Raw genomic sequence first — 26275 nt, 5'->3', positions numbered from 1 at the left:
AACATATGGGCAATAATCATAAAAAACACAACTAGTCTTAAACTTCAGCTACAAATTCTGGTAACATGGCAATATACAGTATAGTAATGACAAACACAAAACTAATTACATTAACACACTAACTCAAAACCACATTTTGATTCAAATATACATTTTAAAATGTACAACTTCTATATTTCCAAGAAAAAAATATTACAATGGAAGTTAAGACGATTTTTGTCCACTATTTGCAAACCCTGTCTAATTGTCCTAACAGTTAGAACCAAAAACCTATTATTTTCAGAGTCCAGATCTCCTGGCCCCCTGCCTTGCATATGCATTCTTCAAGTAACACATTGCGTGCTCCTTTATTTCTTTTTCTGTTGATGTAGGGTGGGACTTCAGCACCGCAGCTAGGAGAAAATTATATAATATTACTTCCCAAATAAATGATGATTAATATCTTCTTTAGTATAATCTAAAAAATGAACGGTTTACTAAGCTCAAAGCTGAAATAAATGTATAAAATTTGGCTTGCATCATAGCAGTTGAGCAATAAAGTCTGTCCTAATTAAAGAGTACCCAAAGTTTGAAAGGACAACATAGAATAAGAGAAACGGCAAAACGATTTTGTCATCTTTCCCATTCACACTATTTTATGTGCCATTTTTTTGCTTATTCACGTACTATTTTAATCAAAATAATATTAAGAAAGATCTGTATGTATTCAGATAGTATTATTATTGTTCATACTTACTCGTCAAAAGAGGATTGCTGAGATATTTGCAGATATACTTCTACGTTTGAAAAACGTGTCCAAAATGGTGACCAACGAATACTAGCAATGCATTGTGGTATATATCCGGAAAAAATGCTGGGTTCGATATTTTCTCAACGTATGCGTTTATTAATGTTGTCGATATTATGGTTGAAATTTAACATTGATAATACATCGCGGCTATGTACCCCCTGCTATGAGCTGATGTGCAATTTTAACACATGCAGTTAGTAAGGATCGGTCACTGTTGTATGGTATTATATATAATGACATTATGGAATAGGATGGGGACAGGCCTGGCAACACAGGGGGAGGGGGGAATGTCGCCCCTTCAGTTTTGGGCAAAAAGATTTACCTAACTTAATTTGTGCCCTAAAAAAATAGTTGTACTTTGTCAATGGTCAGACAACACTAAATGACACGAACAGTCACTTAGTCTGTTTGATGGGCAGGAGGGCTATCCGTCCAGGAACTGCACATATCAGTGTCGTTATTGAGTGTCAACATTACGATCCTGTTTGCTCAGGTGGACCGATTCCTTGCAGTAGTTTATCATTATACTTAAAATCGTTATATAACTAGGACTAGTTATAGCAGTCTGTGCTTTCTGTTGGTTTTACAACATTTTTTTCTTAACGATTCAGAACGTCCATGTAGCTGCAAAAATGAACGCTGGTACTTTTCGCTCCAGGCAATACAAACCGTGAGAGTGACGAAAAATGTGAAACTGAACTTCATCGCAAATACCAGATTGCTAGTCGTTATCTTCTATCATGAAGCACTAATCAATGGCATAGCTGCGAGATTTCATTTGGGTAGCTGCACCATACAGCTCCGTTTCAACCGAAATATCACTCCCCCCTCAGAATTTCAGACGCCCCCCTACAGCTTTTTCCCTGGGCACCGCGCACTGATGGGGGACGGGGTGTCCAGGAAATGGTATCAACTTTTGTCAAGAAAATAAAAATAGAAACTCTATAGGCACTCAAACATTTTACTGTTTTTTTTCAGGCAGGTGGCAAGACCCCCTCAACAAAACCCTTGTATGCCAAGCTGTGGGCATTGATTCGTCGAATATACGTATATTTACGGCGAAATTCCGTCTATACGTATATATACGTCGCCTCGACGTATAATCAACGTCGAATTGCAACCGTAAAATCGACGACATGAATGAACGCATATATAACGTCGAAAACACATCTAACACAGTGCCTGAGGCTTTTTACTGTACAGTATGTATCGTGTGTGCCACAACTAGGAGTATACGGCACTCTGCACAGTGCACGAAGTAAATTATTTTGGCAGTAATTAATTTACACGTGTATAATAAATATAGTAAATATAATAAATTAATAAAACTATGTTTTCGGGTTTACGAGTCATAACGGTATCACCGTTCTCCAAGAGCTGTTTTATAAAATAACTTTTACCGCAATTCGAGGGTCTGGACAAAATGCTTGAAAAAGGGTGTTTTTACCTGACATCCATCGTGTTAATATCCGTAGGGCAATGATGTCAAATTTTCTTGCAGCACCCGCTTGTCGTACACCACCTTTTGGGTTTTCTTTAAGGTCCGGGTCTCAATGTGCCAATCCTTTTTAACACGCACGATCATCGGCTGTTGAATAGAAATGTTTAAATTCCCGGCACTCAGCATAAGGGTTAACGCCATAGTCAAAAACCAAGTCCCGCAGACTCTCAAAGTTAACATTTTCACCATTATTACGCTCAATGTGAACAGGCTTTCCCACCAGACAGCTTGTACCCATACGACTCGAAAAAATGTACTTGTTTGAAATTTTGGGGTTGTCCAAAGGCGGTATGTAGCAGAAATGTGTGTCAGGGGTGTCGATCACGTTGTTACAACGCGAGCACAGTTTCTCTTTACATTTGGGACTTGCGAGGTTATAAACCCCACATTTCTCACAAAAGACCCTGCGCTCACACTTACTCACACCCGTCGCCGCATTCCGAAAGTGTCTCGCCAAACACTGAAAGCTACGACAAAAGACCTTACAGGCCGGGCAATTCTGAATTTTGGCATCAATTTTGCAACACTGGGGATCTTAGAAATTTGGTGGTGTGGGCCCCGTTGTAAAATATTTCCAATCACCCTGGTCGTGGTACAAAATTTTAATGACCACCTTTAAATGTTTTTCAAAAGCGGTAATGTCTGACAAACTAATTTTCCGATTCTCTGGAAAACCCAACTCTTTGTGCATTCGTTTAGCGCCCTGTAACATTTCCCTATCGGTACAACCCTCATTCAACAAACCGTACACACACCCGGCGAAACACAGATTACCGCCCGTGTAATGTAAATCGATAAGGTGCGCTTTTTTCTGAGCAATTACCCGGCTGTACAGAACGGATTTAAATCTTCGGCGGGCACCCCCCTGCATATTCCTAACTATCGTCACCACTAAGCGGTGGCTGTCATCGGTAAGAACCTCTGTGTGGCTCTGTAAGAGGTCCGAGATGTGGCTTAAAAAATCGGCAGCATTTAATTCTCCGGGGTGTCTCCTGCGTGAGAACAAGGGTTTGTTAAAACCACCCGCAGTCAAACGCAGCTGTACAAAATCATTCGCCCCGATGTTTGGAGAAAGTTCATCCAATATTCTCTGGACTGCACCATGCTCAGCGTCTATAGCCTGTACATACGAGGTTATTCTGTCGAGATTAACAAAACAAAATTCTTCATGGTGCTCTGTTGCTCTAAAATTATTATAAGACCTGTTATAACTATGTATACGCTCCAGGAAAACTAAGGGGTCTCTATTCGCCCCTGCACCGCCACCAACCTGATTCAGATCGTTCAGTACAACCGTTTCTCGGTTACCGACATCCTGTTCTGCTACAACAACCTCGGGCCTTAAGTTATTTTCTACCACGGCATTCTCATTGCATGGTTCGGGCGGCCCTTGGGAAATCTGATGCCGCTCTCTGAATCTTTGACGACGCAACAAACATGCTTTTGCCAGTTTAATTCTTTTATTTATGTACAAACGCTTGCTGTTGGCAAGCGCTCGGTCTTTTAAACACTTTTTAGACCGCATGTTTAGTCATTTATCATCATCATGGTCTGAAATCCTGAGCTTAGAGCGGTATCTTCTGTAGAAATTATATCTAAGAGGTTAGCGGTGAAAACCTGGATCTGTTTTGGAAACAAGGTCTGTACACCGGCTAAAACCGCTCTTAGACACTCTAAAGCTCGTTTTTTGGCCACCTCATTAGTGATCGCCGTTGATAGTGACTGTGTAATACCGCGCACTGAATCTAGCACATCACCCAACACCAAGTCTTTAGGCGCGTTATTTCTCACCGCAGGCTTGACACGTCTGGCTTTGGTCAGTGTCTTAACAGCCGTCTCCGATGCAGTCACCACCTTAGGGTCCGACGTTTCCGCCACATTTGTTTCGCCGCTCGTCGATACAGCGGCTGTGTGAAAAAATAAAATACTTATTACCACGCCAATGCTCCACATCTCAAAATCAGAAAACTACACTGTGATAAAAATAAGACTTTTCAACACAACAATCAATGAAATCTAAACTGTCAAAATCAGAAAACTACGATAACTATGATAAAAACGCCACACATGTGGCGCATCCTTACACAAAGGGCTGCGGGTGAATGGAACAAGTTACACGGACATGTTGTTACACCGGTTTCCTTTACGGCTGTGGTGGCGCTACTGGGTCAAGCGGCGTGGTTAACGGCCTATAGACCCGCGGACAGACCAGTCGCTTTTAACTTTAAAAGCTAAGCAGTTTTAAAATAAGGTTTTTAACACTCCCAAACAGAAAACTACGCGAAGTAGGATCTTTCAGCGAATTAACATCCTAACAAAAGAAGTAATGTTTGCCATAAGTGGATCATAACACATCTTGACCACGCTTAAATTATTGTAACGCTTACGGCCGACAAGCACTGTGTGTAAGAGCCGGCGTACCAGAGCGGGTGACGTCACCGCCCTTCCCTGTGATAGCAGGACCACAGCTACTGGGCTGTGGAGAGATCTCTCTTTAGCTCACGGGGCTAGGTCGCTGCAGAGAGACGCGGAAGTCCCGGGTTCGAGCCTCCAGTCGGGATGGGGCCGACCAGATGCGGCAAGGGCGCCCGCTTGAGCCCCCGTTGCGTTACATTATATTAACCTTTGCTTTCTTGATTTCAGACGTTTTGAGCTCGTTGACCCAGTTAACGTGTTGGCGCGTCGCAGTTTATTTTTTGAAGGTCCGGGGTCTGTACGGAGTGGGAAAATACCATTAGTGAAAGAACTCAACACCGCAAATTACCAAAAAACGGTGGGGGTTTTTATTATAGACACGTTTAAATGGTTATGCTAAAAGAATGTTTTATATAATACCGACGTCTTCTCTCAGGCGATCTGATAATATGCCCCGCACCCTCTGGTATGGCGTGAACATCTGCATGTGTCTCCACAAGGTTTTGCGGTGGGATTGTAAACCCCAAACGAGGTTTTTTAAATGTGTAGCTACTTGTCCCTTCGCCCGCGTCTGTGGAATAGACACATACGAGTTTTGGTGTGGAGTATATACCCCGGTGTCTTTAAGACTCACATGGTCGTAAAGCATTATTCAAAACATTGTCATAAATACTCACCAGTGTTGGGCTGTGCGGTAACTGGCCTTTTTACAGCTGTGGTTTTCGGGGCTAATGGAAATGAATGGATACACACAGTCACGACCACATTATGGAGCAACTCCCTGGTAATTCCATTATAATAATTCAATATTGTCTAGTATACAAATATTATACAACGTTTTGTAACTATAGCAAACATGAGACATGCACCGTGACGTAATTGTCTCACAAAAAGCCGGATATACATACCGCTGAAATTCGTGGAGTCCTGGCCTTCGTCTACCAAGTCGAGCAGTGTTAAGTCTGTAAATAGAATATCTTCAGACTGTTGAAATTGATCGGCGTGATCCATTCTGACGAGTTAGGCGATAACGTGAGACTGTAAGAAATGGAATGCAGCCAAAACTTCGCCTGTTAAACCGCTGGTACTTATACACAAACCGATAAACTCTTCTAAGAAACCCCCCCACATAAACCATTAATCTTCGGTATCGTTGGGTGTGCACGTACTGGGCTGTAGAAATTAAGAAACATTTTAGAAAACGTTTTAGTCCGTTATAATGTTAAAATCTATATTATTTTAAGACAGACAACGGTGTCTAAATTTCATAGCTGTTAAACGTGGTGAAAATGTGTCGCGGTGTCTGTGTTTGATTCACCAACAGACCGCTAAGAATATTATCAAACAAAATGTTTTTTATTAACGCTATAAGAAAATGTATCTGTTCTTTATAGGCACTTGTTCACAAACCAAGCTTGACGTTTTGAAGTTTTATTTTTTAATAATGTTAAGAACATTTTTGCGTGAAATACATGGTGTGCTTGTAAATTAGAAAACTTTACATGAATTTAAAATGTTTGTAAACTTTTCCCTGGGGGTTTCTCCCACTACTCTGCATTCCATTATCTCTACTGGGAAACAATTTTAGAACATTAGGACCAATCCGTTAAAGTATGAAAAACAACACCCCATCATTTTTTGTCTGTTAATACCTTAAAGACTTTTACGCTTGCGCTGTGTGGAAATTTATCTCAAACTTTCAAAAAAGCTGTGGCTGTGAAAAATGTCTTGTGTTATGTAGGTGTGTTACACCATTGGCGCATATTCTTAAATGCTCCGGCCTGACAGGGTCGCAGTGCGTGCTTGGAGCTGTCAGACACCGCAGAGGTGCTGAGATGGCTTCTTTGTGTGAAGAAACAACGGGTTCCGCTACTCTGCAAAGTGAAGAGGTAGGCGGCTAAAATATTTTTCTGATCGTGCTTGTATCGGTGCTTAGCCTATGTCATTTTAATACTTGATCTTCTTTTTAGCAAAACCCGACCCCACCCTCTGCACCCTGTGACAGCGGCGGGGGTGTGAGTTCAGCTGGGGTACCAGATGTTGAAGAACTGCCGGGTGCTAGCGATGATGCCATGCTACAAATGGTAAATATTAACGAAAAACCTTAGCTCACAAGCGCGTTAAATGCTCGATATTTTAGGTACAAAGCATGTCTATTTTGTTAAGCCTTCCTTTTCTTTTTCCTTTAATAGAATAAAGAGGATGTGGACGGGTCAATCTTCAGCCTACCGGCACATGTGACTGTCTCGTGTCTATGCTAGTGTGTTCGCCCAAATGTTAATAAAGCTGATGCCTATGTCCCTAATGAGCCCGATGTTATGCCCCAGATTGTGAAAGCAGTAGTTTATTGCATCTTCAAACACTGTTTAAAGGGGGTCCTGGTTGATGACTGCCCGGCCTGTCTGATTGACCATCCCGGGCAGCGGGGTCACACATGCCTGTCTGGCGGCTACACAGATGGGTCTGAAGACATGACGTTTGCCGCTTTAGAAATTTATAAGTCTCTCAGTTTAGCCCGAATTTTATCGGCTGTTCTGTACACCGCCCGGTGTCTGGGTTCGTACACCATTACAAATGACACTGAGCGGCGCATAAAACAGTTGCTAAAAAATATAATTGAGGACCGCTCCCCATACGAGCATGTACACACCACAGTTGAACAGCTGGATGGAAAATTAGTAAACATGACTTTTGATGAGTTGCAAAAGAAACACTATTCTTATTTTTACAGACGCAAAAAAAAAGATCTATGTAAAATGTGAATACAGATTTCACTCTGTTTTACAGACCCGGGTGTGCCATCGTCCGAAGAATGAAGAATTTCGAATGTATACGTCTGAATTCTTACTAAGAGTGCTTTACACACTTCTCTCTACAAAGCTTGATATGCAAAACAAAGAGTCGAATGCTAATGTCCTTAAATTTGTTAAAGAGATAGATGTGTATGTCAAGAACTTGAGTGAAATTATTGCAGATCTGATGTTTTCAGATCAGAAAAGGAAGCCTGGGGGGTTCTACAGTGTGTATTCCAAAATACAGCGTGTTTTGCACAGAACCTGTGGTAACACCATCCCGCTGATTACGCAGGCAAATTTTTCCGCACCAACATTTAATTGTTGAATGCAAACAGGAGCCGGTAACGCATGTGTGCTGCGTTGTTTCACTGTTTGAAAACCCCCTGTTGAAATAAAGCGGTTCACATTTCACATGGTGTTTGTCCTGTGAATTCTTTCCGTGAGACTTTACGCAGTCAGTGTGTGTGTGTGCTTGCACCCCTGCTGCTTTGGAGACACGGCTTGTGCAGCCGGACAACCACTCGGCCACCCGGCCGCGGCTGGCGCCGCTCACACCCCGGGATCTCCCGGCCTGCAACAGACTCCCCACGCCGCCGTAACTACCCGATTTCCTAGGGTTATAATAGAGCGCACTCAACCCCGCGGCAGACATGGTCCCCTTCCAAACCAATACACACTTGCACACACCTAAAGCGAGGGATGCGCCGCCTTGGGGCTTTGGGACCCTGAGGCGCCGGACCGACCGGCCGGGGGGAGGCGGGGGTTCTGACCCACACCATTGGCTCCTGAGGGGGCGGGACATGCACAAATAACAACACGCCATTGGATGGCAAGGGGCGGGACAACCAAACACCGCGGACGACCATTGGCTGGAAAAGGGGGGCGTGGTACCTGTCAAAAGTTTGACGAAAGGTGTCGCTTTATACTACTGATGTGCAGTGTGCCTTTCCTCTTGTCATATTCAAGAGTACTCACTGTGTGAGCTCCTCACTGCGTGTTCTGTACTCTACTGTGATTTAATTTAGATGATTACGTGGAGTAGAGTGACAAGATCTACTTGAACATTTTTGGTTTGTGAAATGAAACACTAAATACACTACTGTAAATACAGGTAATGGACATTTAAAATAACCACAGTACAGCTAGAAGAGTGAAAGATAAAAGACTATTTAGAATGACATTCGCAATAGACTTAAGAACAGTTCAACCGCCCGAATAGGGACTTGAACCCTGGGCCCTCAGATTAAAAGTTTGGTGCTCTACCGACTGAGTTATCCAGGCTCTGAAAGAATGTTGACACTGTCGGGATCCTCGCAAGTCACGTGTCTCTTGTGCGGAAGAGCAGTCATTACCTGACCCGTCTGGAATGACCACTGACAGACTTTATCCAGAAGCGACGGCACCACTCCCAGTAGAATGAGTGAGAAATACAGCATGACATGGGTAGTTAAGGGGCTCCCACAATCCATCTTTCCTCACATTACTGATTTTTCTCAATAGCATTTTGACCTTTTTTCACATTCAGATTTTTTTCACATTTAATTAAATCTTTTAATCAAAAACATTAAAAAGAAAACAAATGGAACATTTTTTGGAACAATAATAAAAAAAAAACTTTCAATGCCTTGGTTGTACAATGCCATACGTGTGCACACCCTTTATAAAGGGAGTTGCAACAATGCTGAAATTTAAAGAGCATTTCTGTAGAGAAAACAGCATTTTTTCTGCCTTGATGTTAAGCTTAGAGAGTCTGTCTTTTAGAAATTATATTTCTTAACACCTTGCACAGCCTCCCGACAGACTAACAAATATTTTTTGGAGAAATTGGCTCACACACCGGAAAACACTAACGTTTATTTATGTGAGAGTATGTAAAACTCAGTATGTAAAACTTAACAGATGTTCATGGTGTTTCACACGGGGTGTTACCTGTTGTAGTGTTTCCAAAGATGTGTTAGCGGACCACAAATTATCTTGAAAAGATTTGGGTTTGTACTGGCTGGGATTCAAACACGTCTCAATTATTTGGAAGGCGCCTGTACCACCAACGCACTTCCGAGAAGCACCTGCAAATTATCACAATCCTCTCTCTCACCTACAAAGTTATGGAGACACAGACGTCCAATGAAAACTCAAGGCTCCACTCAAGGCTTTATTCACTCAAGGCTCCACTCTTTTGTTGTGATGTCATTTTAATTAATATTAGCTTTGATAAGGTGTCATTTTTGCCTCTTAAAGGTAAAGTCTGCTCCTTTCTTCCTGGTATAGAAAGAACGTGTTCCATCTTTGTTTAAAAACACCACTAAAAGTAAATTATTCAGCTCTAACGCCTGTGTGCATTGACAAGACATCTCAAAAGGACATATTAAATAAGAACACGATCCTTCCTGTTACCATTCCTGTGTCGGGGCGTTGTTTCACCCTTTTACGTTAAATCATCAGTACTGCTGTTTTTCTATGCATAGTTTAATCAAGAGCACTTAAAAGATGCAAAAAGCTTTCAAATAAAATAGAATTGAAAGACAGTCGAGTAAGGAGGTAGAAAAAAAGCACTCCCCCGTCTGGGAATCAACCACCGTCGCCCATGTAACTGGATACAAAAATAACAGATTAATTTGTGCCCAGTCTCTTGAAGCTTCGATGCGATTATTTTTCCTTCCTTATTTCTTCATTCCTATGAATTTACTCTGTAGTAGAAGAAACGCGAAAGTGGGAAACTGCAGGCATTCTTCGTGAGTGGTGGATTGTGATCAGTGAGCATCTGGACATCTCTAAGTCTGTTCCATAAAATTTTTCATCGGGGATGTAGCTCAGTGGTAGAGCACATGCTTCACATGTATGAGGTCCCGGGTTCAATCCCTGGCATCTCCAGGTGCTTTATGTTATAGTACTCACATCGCAATCTTCTGTTGAGTGAGAACTCTTTGCTCATGTTCAGAGAGAGCCAGGTTTACACAACTAAATGCAGGCACACTCGACGTGCTGCAGAGTTGCGCTGCTGTTTTAAATGTACCTCATTTAGTTCTGTTTAATCTTAAATTATTTGAACTAATAATTTAGTTCAAATTCAGGAAATCCAGAGATTGCTTCACACTTGTCGTGGCTGTTGCAGAAAACACCTGTTGAATCTCACCCGGGATTTTTTGAGAGATCATTCAGCGAGCGAATCCTCCTTCTGAACCGCACTAAACTGAAAGCTTCACGAACTCCTCACTCCGTGTCCTGTACTGCTCTCGTGTAAATGTGAAGCACAGCCATAAACACACTTTGAACTTTTTCCGTTTGTTAAGGTAAATGCAAAAGAGCATGACAAGTATTGATCGTATAAAATATCCATGGCACAACTCGAGAAAGTACTGAAGGACTACACATCGACTCTTGATGATTACAAGAGATTCAAGAAACACAACCGTCCGCACCTGGGTTTGGATCCTGAACGCTAGAGTTAAAAGAACATAAGTGATGGATATGACCTATAAACTCTCTTAATTGTCTTATAGTTTATGAAATAAAACAGTTTCTTAATAATTTCTTACTGTTGATAGACGATTTATTGAATTTTAACAAAATCACAATTACAAACTTTTTCTGTTAAACTGTTATTCACATATTCTAACGTAGATAAACGTTAGTGTCTTCCAGTGTGTGAGCCAATTTCTCCAAAAAATATTTGTTAGTCTGTCGGGAGGCTGTGCAGGGGTCTTTAGAAATAGAATTTCTAAAAGACAGGCTCCCTAAGCTTAACATCAAGGCAGAAAAAATGCTGTTTTCTCTACAGAAATGCTCTTTAAATTTCATCACTGCTGCAACTCCCTTTATAAAGGGTGTGCACACGTATACAACCAAGGCATTGAAAGTTTTTTTTTAATTATTGTTCCAAAAAATGTTCCATTTGTTTTCTTAATGTTGTTGATTAAAAGATTTTATTAAATGTGAAAAAAATCTGAATGTGAAAAAAGGTCAAAATGCTATTGAAAAAAATCAGGAATGTGAGGAAAGATGGATTGTGGGAGCCCCTTAACTACCAATGTCATGCTGTATTTCTCACTCATTCTACTGGGAGTGGTGCCGTCGCTTCTGGATAAAGTCTGTCAGTGGTCATTCCAGACGGGTCAGGTATGACTGCTCTTCGGCACAAGAAGAGATATAACATCACAGCAGCACCATTTAAGGTGGAACGAAAAACGCGAATAAGAAGCCAACTTCAGCCTCGTAGCAGACCCTGGGAGGCACGCTCAAAATAATCATCTTTCCCAGTACTTAAGAGTCATATTTAGATCGCTTTACTGCAATTTTATTTGATTGATGGGAGATGTGAAGCCATCGAGCCTGTACTGCGCTTCACATTGAAATTGAAGCCATTTCTCATGCTTTCTCTCAGTGTCGGGGCTGCAATTGCGTGTAAAGGAGGCGACTTGAAAATGAAACGTGTAATCACCTTACAGAGGGTCTTCACAACGGGGTGCGTCAGCTAGTTCTCCATTATTGTCACTTTACTGGACGTCTGAAGAAACCTATCTACAACGAAAATACAAACTGCACAGTTTAAGGCACATGAAGAGAAATCCGTGTGCTGATTGACTCAAAAAATGTCGATACAAATAAGCCGGGTTGATTTACTTTTCTGACCACCTCCCTCCGTCCCCTTTGCTGTTAGCACAATTCTTTCAGTTTCTTTTCTTGTATTTTCCTTGCTATTTTACTGTTCCTTTTCCCCATGTGGAGATGGATCCACAACCGAAACCGTTTTCACCCTGTGTTTCTGCACCGTCAGTCTGTATGAGGAGCACAACTGTACAGCACCAGTGGCGCAATCAGTCAGCGCGCGGTACTTATACAGCAGTGCACAGCAGAGTCATGCTGAGGTTGTGAGTTCAAGCCTCACCTGGAGCAGTGTCTTTAGCTACTGAAAGCAACTGTCGAGTTTAGATACTCTTAGGTATCTGATGGAGATAAATTAACATCAAACGAATAAGTAAAGGTAAAACCTTACTTTTAAAGGTTTACTTCGAGTCACAATCAAAGAAGGCTCCACAGCTGAAACATTGTGTTTCCTTCTCTTTTCAGCATGGAATAAACCTATACTTTTTCCTTTGAAGCCCACCCATGCTGACGCAGCTCCCTACTTAAAGTACCATCAGCTGTGTACCTCCAGTTGACCTGTACACAAATATATGAGAGAGGTCTACTGAGACGAGAGGAGCACTGGACTTGATAAAGCTCTTGCATTAGATTATGTTTTTGTTGTTCCCCAGATTTGTTTTTAAATGTTCTTTTTCTTTTGAAGTTGTTGCATTTGGTTGTTTTTTTATAGTTGTTAGACAACTACAGGGATTTACCGAGGTTCCCGGAAGACTTCTCGTTTTGTGTTTGTTGTGTTTTCGGGTTACAACTATTTTTTTTCTGTTAATAGGACCCCACGCATTACTGTGGGACTAGTTAATTTTAGTTCTTACATTGTACCTGAAATGACCTCAATAACTACTACTCTGATGTACTGATGTTTTGTTTCTCCTTGTTGCTGATTGGTAGCTACAACGGGTCAGTTGCAACAAACTTGGCCTCTGAAATTTTTCAGCAGCTCTGTACTGAACCTGTTCTCAATTGCAACAAACCTAAAATAACAGCTGCTGCCCATTAGATGTTACTGAAGTAGCAGACTAAGCGAAACACTAGATTACATTGGAACTGTCCTGAATGTAGTGGAAATAATATCGTCATTAAGTAATGAACTGATGCACCACTTGTTTGAAAATTTTTTTTATATTTAACTAAAACTGCTTTCCAGACACTACAATTATTCACAAGGAATTTTATCAATACATATTTTATTAATAAAAGCGTGATATCTTAATAATAAAGTTTAATGTTATCTTTAACATTAGTACTTTAGTAGCTGTATTATGCTTTTGGGAATTTCCAGGTATCCTGGTGGAGAGAACTGAAATTAAGGAAATACATATTTAAAGGGGTGTAAGTCTTAAATGTGTTCTGTCACATCTGGGTGTTAATTGAATAGATTTGTTGTATTATTTAATTTGATTTGACTCTACACTTGTGTTTCTCATGAGATAATATTGGGGATTTGCAGATACAGATAATAAGTTGTACTATACAGGCAAATGTATGGTTACCTTAATGAAGAAACTGTTATCATTACCCTTTTCAACGTTATTGTTTAAGACAGTCTTTCAGAACAGTATTCTCATGTTAGTGGCTATAGTCTAATGATAATGGTGGTGAAACAGGCGAATGTGTGGAAAGATTTGGAGATGGAACAGGAGACTCATACAGTCGATAGAAAGGTTGGGTAGGATTGCACACACCACCATGCCAGTGCTTAGTATAGTAGTTTAAAAACATAATAATTTATTTAACAACCTCAACTGCACTACTGAGAGCTCAGCTCCACTACTAGTAATACATCGCCCTTTTTGTCAATTAGATAGATGTGTTTTACTACATGTTAATTAGTGATTCTTTCCTTTTAACTGATTTAAAATAGAATCTCTATAAAACAGATAAATGTGTATGTGTCGCGCTGAAATTCACACATGAGGGAAGGCACACGAGTAAGGAAAGATATCGCGTTTAGGAAGAAATCCAGGGTGATGACCCCGGTGAATGGAAACAGCCTCATACATGAGTGGCATGTGCTCTACCACTGAACTGAACTCCCGACAACTACCTTTATCTGCAGCACTTTTAGGAAGAGTGAGGAGTCTACAAGTCCAGAAAATGTGAGGAGAATTCAGAACAGGAGGCTCTTCACCTTTCACCGGCTTTTGTTGGACGTCTAAGTGAATGACAAATTTTCACTTTTTGATTAAAGAAAATAAAAAACACCTTTCTTTCAGCCAGATTCATAATACAAAAAGCACAATGTAGTGAAGTGTTCCTATTTATTTAAATCCCAGTTCAAAATCAAATCTCATTCCCATAGTCTTGATTAGTTTAAATTTAAGCAATTAACCAGGCTTCTACTGTATAAACTTCTAGAGATATTACAAATTGTTTGAAGGGACATCATTTCAGATGGAAATTGACTTTTGTTCTAGTGGGATCACATTAAACCTTTCTTTTGGATTGAGAACAGGATCATGGTGAGATTCAAAACACATCTATCTTTGCTTCTTTCAAGGATGAATGGATTATTGAGATGCAAACATTGGTTCAAATCAAAACAAAATTGTATATACAGTACTTCTGTTTTTATTTTCAGGTACCAAAATTTAGTCTTAGTTGTAAAATTCCATATTAATATTCAATATTAAGTGGATTCAAACATGCACAGTAGAGAAACAGAATAAAGAAGTAATTGTTTCACTAACATCTAAGTGCAACCTATAGATCGTCTTTGGCCATTGAATTGCATAAGGCACCGCACAACTTTTACTGGAGGAAATACTGTGTGTTCTGAGTGGCTGCATCTGTATATAATGTTATTCAGATAAGTTTAGGTGGAGGTCAAATTCTAACCTCTGTAATGTGCTCTCTGAAGGCACCAGTTCTGTAGGGTTTGGGCATTTACTGGGACAATTATTAATTGTAGCAGTAAATCACAAAATGATTCTTTTCAGGTACTAGAACATGAGGATACATTTATTAATACATAAAATGCATGTAAACCTAACAGATCTTATCGTGAGGGTTATCAGAATACAAAAGGTGTATATTCAGTCAGTTACAAAGAGTTACACATATCAAGAGGACATATGTTCGGTATATCATTCATTTAGACCGTTTCGTAATTGAACTTGGTTACAACTTCTACATTAGATATTCAAAACAAGTACATAACACTTAGGAATTAAATTGATATCAACTGGTTGGGATAACAATTGAATTCTCGAGCAGTAATGCAGTGAAGTTTAATACTCATCCAATTTCTGGGGATTCAGATCTCCTGCGGGCACAAAGAAACAGTTGCAGGCTGTTGCTGTCCAATCCGCGCTCTCTGGCTCCGTGCCAGGCTGTGCTGTGCGGCTTGCGACGGTGCGCTGCTGATGCTCTCTGAAGACCAGCTAGTTAGTGTTGGCTTTAACTAGCACAGTTGTGCTCAGGAGAAAAGATGACTGTGGGACCCAGCAAGTCAGGAAGAGGACCGGTTCATTCCTGATGAAGTGCTAGTTCTGAATAATGATTAAGCTGTACATAGTTCCGATCTGTTCACGAGGCTTGCTGCTGATGCTAACCTTGGGTGGATCCTTTGGTTACTCGTGGCGACCTCTGCTCTCGACTCTTAGAACAAAGCAAAGTTCAGGCACTCGAACGCACTGGCTGTTACGTGGTTGTCCGGGCTGAGTTTTAAGATGGTCAGGAGACTGCCTGGGAATACCAAGCTTTTAAGCTTTTAAGCGCAGGAGGCGCCCTATCCCCGCTCGCTCGCTTATTCCCCTGTTCACACGTGCAGTGCGGCTTTTCCGTCTGTTTATTTGTCAGTTTTTGCGAGACACGGGTGCTTGTGTATTAGCGTGAGCGTTTTTTATTCTGATCATGAACAGTTTAACAAGTCTGCAAAGGATCGAGGAAAGGTTTATTGCCAGCTGAAAAGAGACACAGCGCTTCGGTTGTGGAGACTTGTTCGGCTGGCGTTCTGGGAGTCGCGTTGTAGTGGCAATGCTTGTTAATAAGTCAGAATAAAGTGTTGCTGTTCTTTCCCAAATGAGGTCCCATCTCTCTCATGGCACTTAGCTAAGCCTGGCTATCATGATCAATGGTCATCCATTGGCGCCTATCTGTCTAGGGAGTGCCAGATGGACATCTGGACTGCATTCCTAGGTGTCAGGAGTAAGTGACTCATATCTCACCTTGATCAACCAATCAGGGAGTGGTAGGGCCGAGTAACCCACGTGGGTCTGTGATGCCCATGAAACTTTCAACCAATGAATGAGTTCCTCCAGGTAAAAACAGGCAACACAGAGCTCCAAGACTATTCAAAGGACTTTTCTAAAGAGAATTCAAAGGAGAATTCCAGGGGTGTGAGACAATTCCAGGGCAGGATGGCCCAGGAGCAGAAAGGCTCCCAAGGGCAGGACATTCTCGCAGCACGCCTTCTGACCATCCTGAGACTCAGCCCAGACAACCATGGAACGGCCAGTGTGTCCGAGTGCCAGAACTTTCCTCTGTTCTAAGAGTCTAGAGTGGAGGTTGCCAGAGTGTAACCAGAGGATCCACCCGAGGTTAGCATCAGCAGCAAGCCTCGTGAACAGGTCAGAACTTTGGACAGCTGAATCACTATTCAGAACTAGCGCTTCATCAGGAACGAACCGGTCCTCTTCCTGACTTGCAGGGACCCACAGTCATCTTTCTCCTGTGCACAAACTTTGCTAGTTAAAGCCAACATTAACTAGTTGGTCAGTGAGCATCAGCAGCGCACCATCGCAAGCCGCACAGCACAGCCTGGCACGGAGCCAGAAAGCCCGCAGGAGATCTGAATCCCCAGAGATTGGATGAGTATTCAACTTCAATATATTACAGCTCAAGAATTCAATTGTTATCCCAACCAGTTGATATCCATTTAGTTCTTAAGAGTTATGTACTTGTTTTGAATATCCAATGTAGAAGTTATAACCAAGTTCATTTCCGAAACGGTCTAAATGAATGATATACTCAACGTATGGTCTCTTAATATGTGTAACTCTTCGTTACTGATTGAATATATACCTTTTGTATTCTGATACCCTCTCGATAAGATCTGTTAGGTTTACATGCATATTCTATGTATTAATAAATGTATCCTCGTGTATTAGTACCTGTGTGTGTGCATTGTTTGAGTTATATCGCATGGTTGGACTCTAAGGCCATTAAAAGAATCAATTTCATGATTTACTGCTACAATTAATAATTGTCCCAGTAAATGCCCAAACCCTACAGAACTGGTGCCTCGTGAGAGCACACTACAGGGCTTAGCCCTCTTACATTTGCTAGTTCAAAGTTGTACAACCCATTTGTATCTGCTAGGCGGCGCAGTCGTCGTGCACAAAGAACGCTTTGAAAAGTGTCAAAAGCAAGTCATTCCGGATTGGTTGTTTGTGTTTTCTGTTCAGACGAGAAATGCTGAAATGATCTCTTGGCTCCTCGGTGGTCATTTCTGCTCCGTAAAGGAATCACAGCACACGTCGGCTTCCAGCATGGTGTTTCGGGACACGATGTCGGGGGTCGGAGAGAGCGATGTCTTCCTCGTAAGTATTGTAATGCCCTCGCCCAATGGTGAGGAGGAAGAGCACCTAGGCACTCATAGTACCGCGGAGCAGGTAGAGAGCAGCAGCAGCAGTCGCGGGGGGTTCCTGCCCCTGAGTCACCCGGGGGGCCAGACAAGGCGGCGGGGGCCAAGCGTTGCGTGGAAGCGAGATGCTCCGTTGAGGACCTCTACCAGCGAAGCTGCGAGGGCCTTGATCCGGACAAGTGGCAGCGGCTCCAGGTGCTACTCGCCCAAAACGAGGACCTCTTTGTGGCGAGAGATGAGGACTGCACCCGCACTGCCCTGGTTCAACACGACATCGAGACTGGCGACGCTCGGGCCATCCGCATCCCACCTGGACGCATGGCTCACATCAAGCGGACCACCACCAAGGAAAAGATCTGGGAGATGGCCGCAGCAGGGGTGATTGAGCCCTCCGCGAGCCCACGACGCCGGCTGTACTGGTCTAAAAAAAAGACGACTCGTGGAGGTTCTGCGTTAACTACCGCAAACTGAACGAGGTCACCCGGAAGGATTCCTACCCCCTGCCGAGGATAGACGACGCCTTGGATCACCGGGTCGACCTGGTTCAGCTCCCTGGACCACAGGCTACTGGCAGGTACTGCTCGCTCGAAGATGGCCTTTTCCATCTGCCAGGGCCTCTTGCACTTTACTGTCATTCCCGTTGGCCTGTGCAATGCCCCCGCGATTTTCAAGAGGCTGATGGAGAGGGTGCTGGCATCGGTCCAGTGGAACCCGTGCTGTATCTGGACGACCTGCTGGTTCATGCCCAGGGTTTCGACCAGGCCTTGGCGAACCTCCAGGCAGTGCTGGCCTGCATCCGCCGTGCTGGCGTGAGGCTCAACCACCGCAAGTGAAAGCTCCTGCGGCGGGAAGGAACCTTCCTGGGACATGTTGTTGGACCGCAAGGGGTGGCTACAGACCCAGGTAAGGTTGCTGCAGTGAGGGGATGGCCGACTCCCCGCACCGTCGCAGAGCTGTGCAGCTTTCTGGGGTTGGCTTTGTATTATCTGAGGTTCGTCCGGGATTTTGCCAGCATCTCTCCCCCGCTGCACTGCCTCACAGACAAGGGCCGCCGTTTTGACTCGGACTGCGAGATGGCTTTCGGTCGGTTATGTGAAGCTCTGGTGGGGGCCCCCGTGCTAGACTACCCCGATCCGTGGTTACAGTATATCCTAGTTACCGACGTGAGTGTCTCGGAGGTGGGCGCGGTTTTGGCACAGGAGGGGCCAGATGGGGAGCGGGTAGTTGCCTACTAGAGTCGGGCTTTGAATAAGGCTGAGCGGAACCCGTCGAGAGCTGCTGGTGGTGATGGCGGCGGTCCGCCACTTCAGGCCGTACCAGTTCGGGACCCGGTTCTGGTTGAGGACCGACCATGCGTCCCTCACCTGGCTGCTCCACTTTAAGGAGCCGGAGGTGCAGATGGTGAGATGGATAGAGGTCTTGCAGGAGTACGACTTCACTGTCGTACACTGTGCCGGATCTCGCCATCTCAATGCTGACGCTCTCTCGCGGCGCCCCTGTGAGGCCGCGGACTGCTGCTACTGCGCCCAGCGGGAGCAGTGTGAGGGGGCCGTCCGCACCGTGGTGGAGTCGAGCGCTGTGGCCACGGCCCTGGAGGGGCCGCTGGGGGTGGGTCTGTCAGACGTGGTGCAGCTGATCCAGATGTGGGGCCGGTGCTCCGCTGGAAGGCAGCAGGAGCGCGGCCTATGCAAGAGGAGCTCGCCCCTCACCCAAAGTCCGTCAAGGCCCTCTGCGCCCTGTGGGAGGCCTTGGAGGTAAAGGATGGGGTGCTGCGCCGGGGGTGGCAGGCACCCCCAAGTGGCAAGATACAGTAACAGCTGGTGGTGCCACAGTCGCTCCGCGCGGCTGTGCTCAGAGTGGTGCATGGCCAGCCGGGCGTGGGGCATTTCGGCTGTAAAAAAACCTGCAGCGTGTCCGAGGCCATTTTTATTGGGGTCTTTGCCACTGGGACGTGGAGCGGTACTGCCGAACGTGTGTGGTGTGCATGGCGCAGAAAGGTCCCCTCTCCAACAACACCAGGTAGGGGCTCCTATGGAGCGGGTGGGGGTGGACGTTTTGGGCCGAGGCCAGAAACCGCTACAGATGCAGCCATTCAAAGTGCGTGGTACAGACACGTACCGGAGGTAATTGGCTACGGAGTCGCGCATCGTGGCGCAAGATGACGCGGGGTACAGCGGTACGTGATTGGTTGACCGACAGGGGCACTCGTGGTCCGTTGGTCTGTCGTAGAAAGACTTACAGTACAGTAAATGTCTTTACTGTGCCCGTTGTAGATATTTAATTTTACCACTGAAGGGAAATCTTAGTAGCTGAGCATAAAAAGAATAGGAGCATACTGTAACGCGTGTGAAGGCCATAAACGATATTAATTTTGGAACATAAACATATAGTATATGGCTGGTCTTGGTACTTTAAAGTAAAAAATACACACCAGTATTCCATTTCTCCCTAAACATTTTAAGCATCGAAGTCTTTAACTAAAGAGATACCGGAGTCAACAAGCATACTTTTAGAATTTGATTAATAGGGAATATAATATGGAATCGCATATCAAAAGAATTTAATAACGATATGATTATATTCGTGTACTGCGACAGGGCTGTGTAGGGCTGTTTCGCCTCCCTCTTCATGTGACTTCCCTTGTAGCCTACTGGTCTATGTGCCTGACTACCAGCTCATGGGTTGTGTGTTCAAGTCCAGTTGGTGCTGGACTCTTCTTTTAACAAACATTTCTTCGAAAAAATAGAATAGCGATGTTATGGACAATCAATTGACTTTTATATTTCAAAATATCACAACATGATCAATTCTAAGTCATTTTTGATAACAATGAATAGTCACCTTCTTCCCTTCTGACAACGGTCCCTGCTTCTGCTTCCTGCTTCTATTGTGTGTGTGTGTGTGTAATAGAGTAAATTTTTATAGAGAAATGGAGGCTGGACAGTATGTGTTACAATATAAACATTTATATTGATTTAAATCGTGTTTTGATTTAATCGCAAACGCGTGTTAAATTCTATGTGTTTTTTTATCATAATCAGGCTAATGCAACATAAATTGATACAGTATCTTTGTCTTCTAAGTATCTTAATAAACTTTCAGCATAGCTTTCTACCCGTTTAAATTTATATTTCTTGGGATTTTGGGTTCAAACGTGGAAGGATTAGATTGTAATCGTTTTTATTTTTCAAATACGTTTTAGAAAAGTGTAATCTATACCTGCCCAGATTGTACGCCTTCCTATACACGGCCTTTCATTCCTGTCCTGCTCTTCCCCGCACACCCCAGCCGGGCGCTCTTCGGCCTCTGCCCAGGACGAATGTATATTTTGATATTTACACCCGGCACGGCACCGAGGGAGAGCCTGCATTTATAACTTAGTTTTTAAAATTAGTCAAGCAATATGAAGCATCTCCTTTTACTTTTAAGTCCCTTAAATACATTGAGCACAGCTTTCTCACCACTTAAGATTGCTTTTCAATACCATCCTTACACAAAGCAGAAACTTTCCGATGACATACAGTACAAGTGGAAAGATTACAGATTTTAATCGTCTTTAATTTTGTTACGTTATACGTTTTAGGAACGTTTCATCTAAACAAACACCACAAAACTATTCTCGATTGTATTTCTGAATGTTATGTTACACCTACAGTAGTTCACTGCTTTAAATACATCGAATTAAGAAAGTTATGTGTAGCACTTGAGATCTTTTTTTCTGAACCAGGGAAAATCTGATCATGTTTCCCTATAACAATAATAAAAAACTTTATTTTACATATCACCTTTAAAAGTGGCATCTCAAAGCAATACAGTAGATCGAAAAACAGTTAAAAGGGACCAAAGTAAATACCAGACAAACGCAAATGCGTTTTTAATAAAATGCTTTTATTCATTCAGCAGAGAGTGAGAGGGACATCCAGCAGAGAGAGACACACACACCGGTTTCCATTGACAAAATTGGAATGTTTTGTTTGTGGACAGACTGTTAGACTAGAGGAAAAGAGCGCCTCCTTCTACAAAGCATTTCGTAGATCCGATCATGAATTCTTTTCCAGTCGCACGAAGTAAGGGTTGTAAAGTGCGAAGTAAAGCGCTGATTCTTATGGAACGCGTTCCGCCGGGGATTCAAAAAAATTATTTTTTTGTAATCGCGTATCTAAGGAAAATTGCAGTATAACTTTGTTCATGCACATCATTATACAGTATCTCATTTTGTATTTCGATTTAAAAAAATCGTTTGCCCAGCCACTATTGTTGTTATTGTTTTTATCCTGTAAAGCGCTTTGAGGAGCACAGCTTTCTCACCACTTTCTCACCACACCATCCTTACACAAAACAGAAACTGATTGTATTTTCCGATGACATACAAGTGCAAAGATTACAGATTTAAATCGTCTTTTTTCTGAACCAGGGAAAATCTGATCATGTTTCTCTATAACAATAATAAAAAACTTTATTTTACATATCACCTTTAAAAGTGGCATCTCAAAGCAATACAGTAGACTGAAAAACAGTTAAAAGTGACCAAAGTAAATACCAGACAAACGCAAACGTGTTTTTAATAAAATGCTTTTATTCATTCAGCAGAGAGTGAGAGGGACATCCAGCAGAGAGAGACACACACACCGGTTTCCATTGACAAAATTGGAATGTTTTGTTTGTGGACAGACTGTTAGACTAGAGGAAAAGAGCGCCTCCTTCTACAAAGCATTTCGTAGATCCGATCATGAATTCTTTTCCAGTCGCACGAAGTAAGGGTTGTAAAGCGCGAAGTAAAGCGCTGATTCTTATGGAACGCGTTCCGCCGGGGATTCAAAAAAATTATTTTTTTGTAATCGCGTATCTAAGGAAAATTGCAGTATAACTTTGTTCATGCACATCATTATACAGTATCTCATTTTGTATTTCGATTTAAAAAAATCGTTTGCCCAGCCACTATTGTTGTTATTGTTTTTATCCTGTAAAGCGCTTTGAGGAGCACAGCTTTCTCACCACTTTCTCACCACACCATCCTTACACAAAACAGAAACTGATTGTATTTTCCGATGACATACAAGTGCAAAGATTACAGATTTAAATCGTCTTTTTTCTGAACCAGGGAAAATCTGATCATGTTTCTCTATAACAATAATAAAAAACTTTATTTTACATATCACCTTTAAAAGTGGCATCTCAAAGCAATACAGTAGACTGAAAAACAGTTAAAAGTGACCAAAGTAAATACCAGACAAACGCAAACGTGTTTTTAATAAAATGCTTTTATTCATTCAGCAGAGAGTGAGAGGGACATTCAGCAGAGAGAGACACACACCGGTTTTCATTGTCAAAAAGTATTTTTTTTTTTACATTTTTTTTACATGTTTTGTTTGTGGACAGACTGTCCACAAACGTGAGACTGTCTTTCTCAGACTTACATTCCCGAATGTCCCCCGCCCCGGTCAACAATCCTAGGAAGAACACGAAACAGCCTGTTAATAAAATTGTTACAATTTTGTTCGGTCAGTTCTTCCTCCCAGAATTTATAGATCGCATCGATCAGTTCCTGCTTTGTGACGGGCTTAGCAGTTTTCCGAACGTAGTCTTTCAAACCATCTCTATCGGATTTAGATCTGGGGACTCGGCTGGAGTTTTCACCCAGTTCACTCCTTCTGCTACAAGCCTCGCCCTTGCTGCTGTGTGTTTCGGATCGTTGTCTTGAAAGAGACGGTGCCTTGATCCAGACTGCTCCCTGATATATGGGGCAGCATGGTGTGTGACCACGACTTCCTCGAAGAATACACGGTCCATAATTCCTTTGAAAATAAGAAGTGGTCCCGGGCCTCTTCTAGATATACCCCCCCAGACGTGAACCTTCAGTGGATGTTTGGGCTTTGGCTTGTCCACATATCTCCCCTTTTTGCAAAATGCCATTGTTGAAAACTGTTCCAGAGCCACTGTTGTTTCGTCGGTGAAAAGTACATCCTGAAATGCCTCCCGCTTTTCAGTCCATTGGAGTGCTTGCTTGAGTCTTTCCTCTTTGTTTTTTAGCCTTATCATGGGGCATGTGTTGGTTTTTCTGTATCTCCATCCAAGCCTCCTGCGTACTCTTCTTATCGATGTCGGGCTAATGGTCGCACCGAGGTCAGCCCATAGCCGTCTTTGGACTTGCATCACCGGTAGCTCATCATTTTCATCATTTAGTTTGTCGATAGCTCGCACAATAGGACTTGAAAAAAAAGAGATCAACAGTTAGTTTTAAAAATAATGTGCGTAGTTGTATTTACATGCAAGAAAGGTATTTTTAGAAATTTATTTACCTTTGAATCGTCCTCGGTTTAGATTCTCTTTGCCTCCTCTCCCCTTTATAATGCCGTCTCACTGTGCTTTCAGAAACGAAGATGTCCATCGAAGCCAACTGCTGTACAATGTCCCGTGTTGACTTCCCGTTTCTTTTCATCTTCATTATTTGGTGTGAGAGAGTCTTCGTGATTTTGGTCATTGTCTGTCTCCTTACCAAAGCGATACAGTGGTGCAGCTTGAATTCTGTACCTATATACTGTATGGTATGGTACAGATAAAACTTACACCATACCGATGAGCTAATACCAGGGAAAGACACTCCTATTTTATTTAAAACACAATACGCCAGGAAATGTGTCTGATGCATTAGCAAGTTAAAACAATTGGGTCGAAAACCTGAGCGTAACACCATTTCCTTTTTCTGATCACTCGCTTTCTGGATACACGTCTCACCTGTCCTGTTCTTTGTTTTCCTGGTTTGCTGATTATGCCTGCTGCGGTCCACTCCTACCCTCACACCTAAAGAATAATATTTTAAATTTCTTGGTGCAGTTCATTAACCCTTGTATGTGCTGTCCGCGCCCAAAATGCAATTTAAAAAAAGTCAAAAACCGCACTCAAAATGCAATTTAGAGCTTTCTGGCAAGAGGAGACACCCAAATCAATGTAACATGCCCAAGTTTGTGTATGAACAGGGTTTTACTGCCTATTCCCTTTGATACCCAATTAAAAAAAAATGTTTTGAATCCCTGCCGGAACCGGGCATCCATGAATCAAGTAACAGGTTTATTCCATGCTGAAAAAAAGAAGAAAGAAAACACATTCCATAAGAATTGACTGAGCTCCGCTCTGTACCACGCAATGATCCCCCCGGAGTCTCTGCCCCGGGTTATTTGGGTTTTTAGACAGAGGGTAAAAAACTCTCTCTCTGGCTTGACCTCCCCCTCCATGGGTATTGTCTGTTTTGTTGTTAACAAGGCTCGCAAGCTAATGTGAATCATAACCTGTCTTTCTAGCTTTTAAAGTCGTGCGATGTGTAAGCCACAATTCAAATAGAGAAAAAAGACCTGACTGACAAGATTTAAGATGTGGCTGTCAATGTTGGATTAAAAAAAACACATTACCCGACGTTTGTTGCATTGCTTGAAAAATAACTTTATTTCGAGAGACTGGATAAGTAATTCAAGTGTTTTTTTTAACTTCCTGAAAAACAACTAATAATTTAACTATACGTGCAAACGTTTTATGATATGTCACTGTTGTGAATGTCTTTGGACATGTGCTGGCTGGACAGGAGGCTCTACACAGAGATGGGCGGGAGGAGGGGACAAGCCGATACATACTCTTAGAGTTTGATTAATAGGGAATATAATACAAAAATATAGTACTACCACTTTTAAAGGTGATATGTGAATTAAAGTTTTTTATTATTGTTATAGAGAAACATGATCAGATTTTCCCTGGTTCAGAAAAAAAGATCTAAAGTGCTAGACCTAACTTTCTTAATTCGATGTATTTAAAGCAGTGAACTACTGTAGGTGTAACATAACATTCAGAAATACAATCGAGAATAGTTTTGTGGTGTTTGTTTAGATGAAACGTTCCTAAAACGTATAACGTAACAAAATTAAAGACGATTAAAATCTGTAATCTTTCCACTTGTACTGTATGTCATGTGAAAGTTTCTGCTTTGTGTAAGGATGGTATCAAAAAGCAATCTTAAGTGGTGAGAAAGCTGTGCTCAACATATTTAAGGGACTTAAAAGTAAAAGGAGATGCTTCATATTGCTTGACTAATTTTAAAAACTAAGTTATAAATGCAGACGCTCCCTCGGTGCCGCGCCGGGTGTAAATATCAAAATATACATTCGTCATGGGCAGAGGCCGAAGAGCACCCTGCTGGGGTGCGTGGGGAAGAGCAGGACAGTAGTGAAAGGCGAGGTTTAGGAAGGCATACAGTTTGGGCAGGTATAGATTACACTTTTCTAAAACGTATTTGAAAAATAAAAACGATTACAATCTAATCCTTCCACGTTTGATCCCAAAATCCCAAGAAATATAAATCTAAACGGGTAGAAAGCTATGCTGAAAGTTTATTAAGATACTTAGAAGACAAAGATACTGTATCAATTTATGTTGCATTAGCCTGATTATGATAAAAAAACACATATAATTAAACACACGTTTGCGATTAAATCAAAACACGATTTAAATCAATATAAATGTTTATATTGTAACGCATACTGTCCAGCCTCCATTTCTCT

General features: G+C 42.3%; 1 long non-coding RNA gene, 2 other non-coding genes and 1 pseudogene across 3 annotated transcripts; 2 read left to right on the top strand and 2 right to left on the bottom strand.

The window, feature by feature from the left end:
* LOC138242516 (zinc finger protein 271-like) overlaps window positions 1–26275 on the bottom strand; it is a 681240-nt pseudogene that overhangs the window by 290386 nt on the left and 364579 nt on the right.
* Window positions 5337–7893, top strand: LOC138242894 (uncharacterized). Its single transcript, XR_011191768.1, has 4 exons — window positions 5337–5490; window positions 6495–6595; window positions 6677–6846; window positions 7494–7893. It is a non-coding gene; the product is annotated as an uncharacterized lncRNA (long non-coding RNA).
* Window positions 8710–8782, bottom strand: trnak-uuu (transfer RNA lysine (anticodon UUU)). Its single transcript has one exon. It is a non-coding gene; the product is annotated as a tRNA-Lys (tRNA).
* trnav-cac (transfer RNA valine (anticodon CAC)) lies at window positions 10301–10372 on the top strand. The gene has a single exon. It is a non-coding gene; the product is annotated as a tRNA-Val (tRNA).

Source organism: Lepisosteus oculatus, chromosome 14 (genome assembly GCF_040954835.1).
Source record: "Lepisosteus oculatus isolate fLepOcu1 chromosome 14, fLepOcu1.hap2, whole genome shotgun sequence".
In the NCBI taxonomy this organism is placed as follows: Eukaryota; Metazoa; Chordata; class Actinopteri; order Semionotiformes; family Lepisosteidae; genus Lepisosteus; species Lepisosteus oculatus.
Note: the sequence above shows the minus strand (reverse complement) of the source record. Positions and strands in the feature narration are given on the sequence as shown.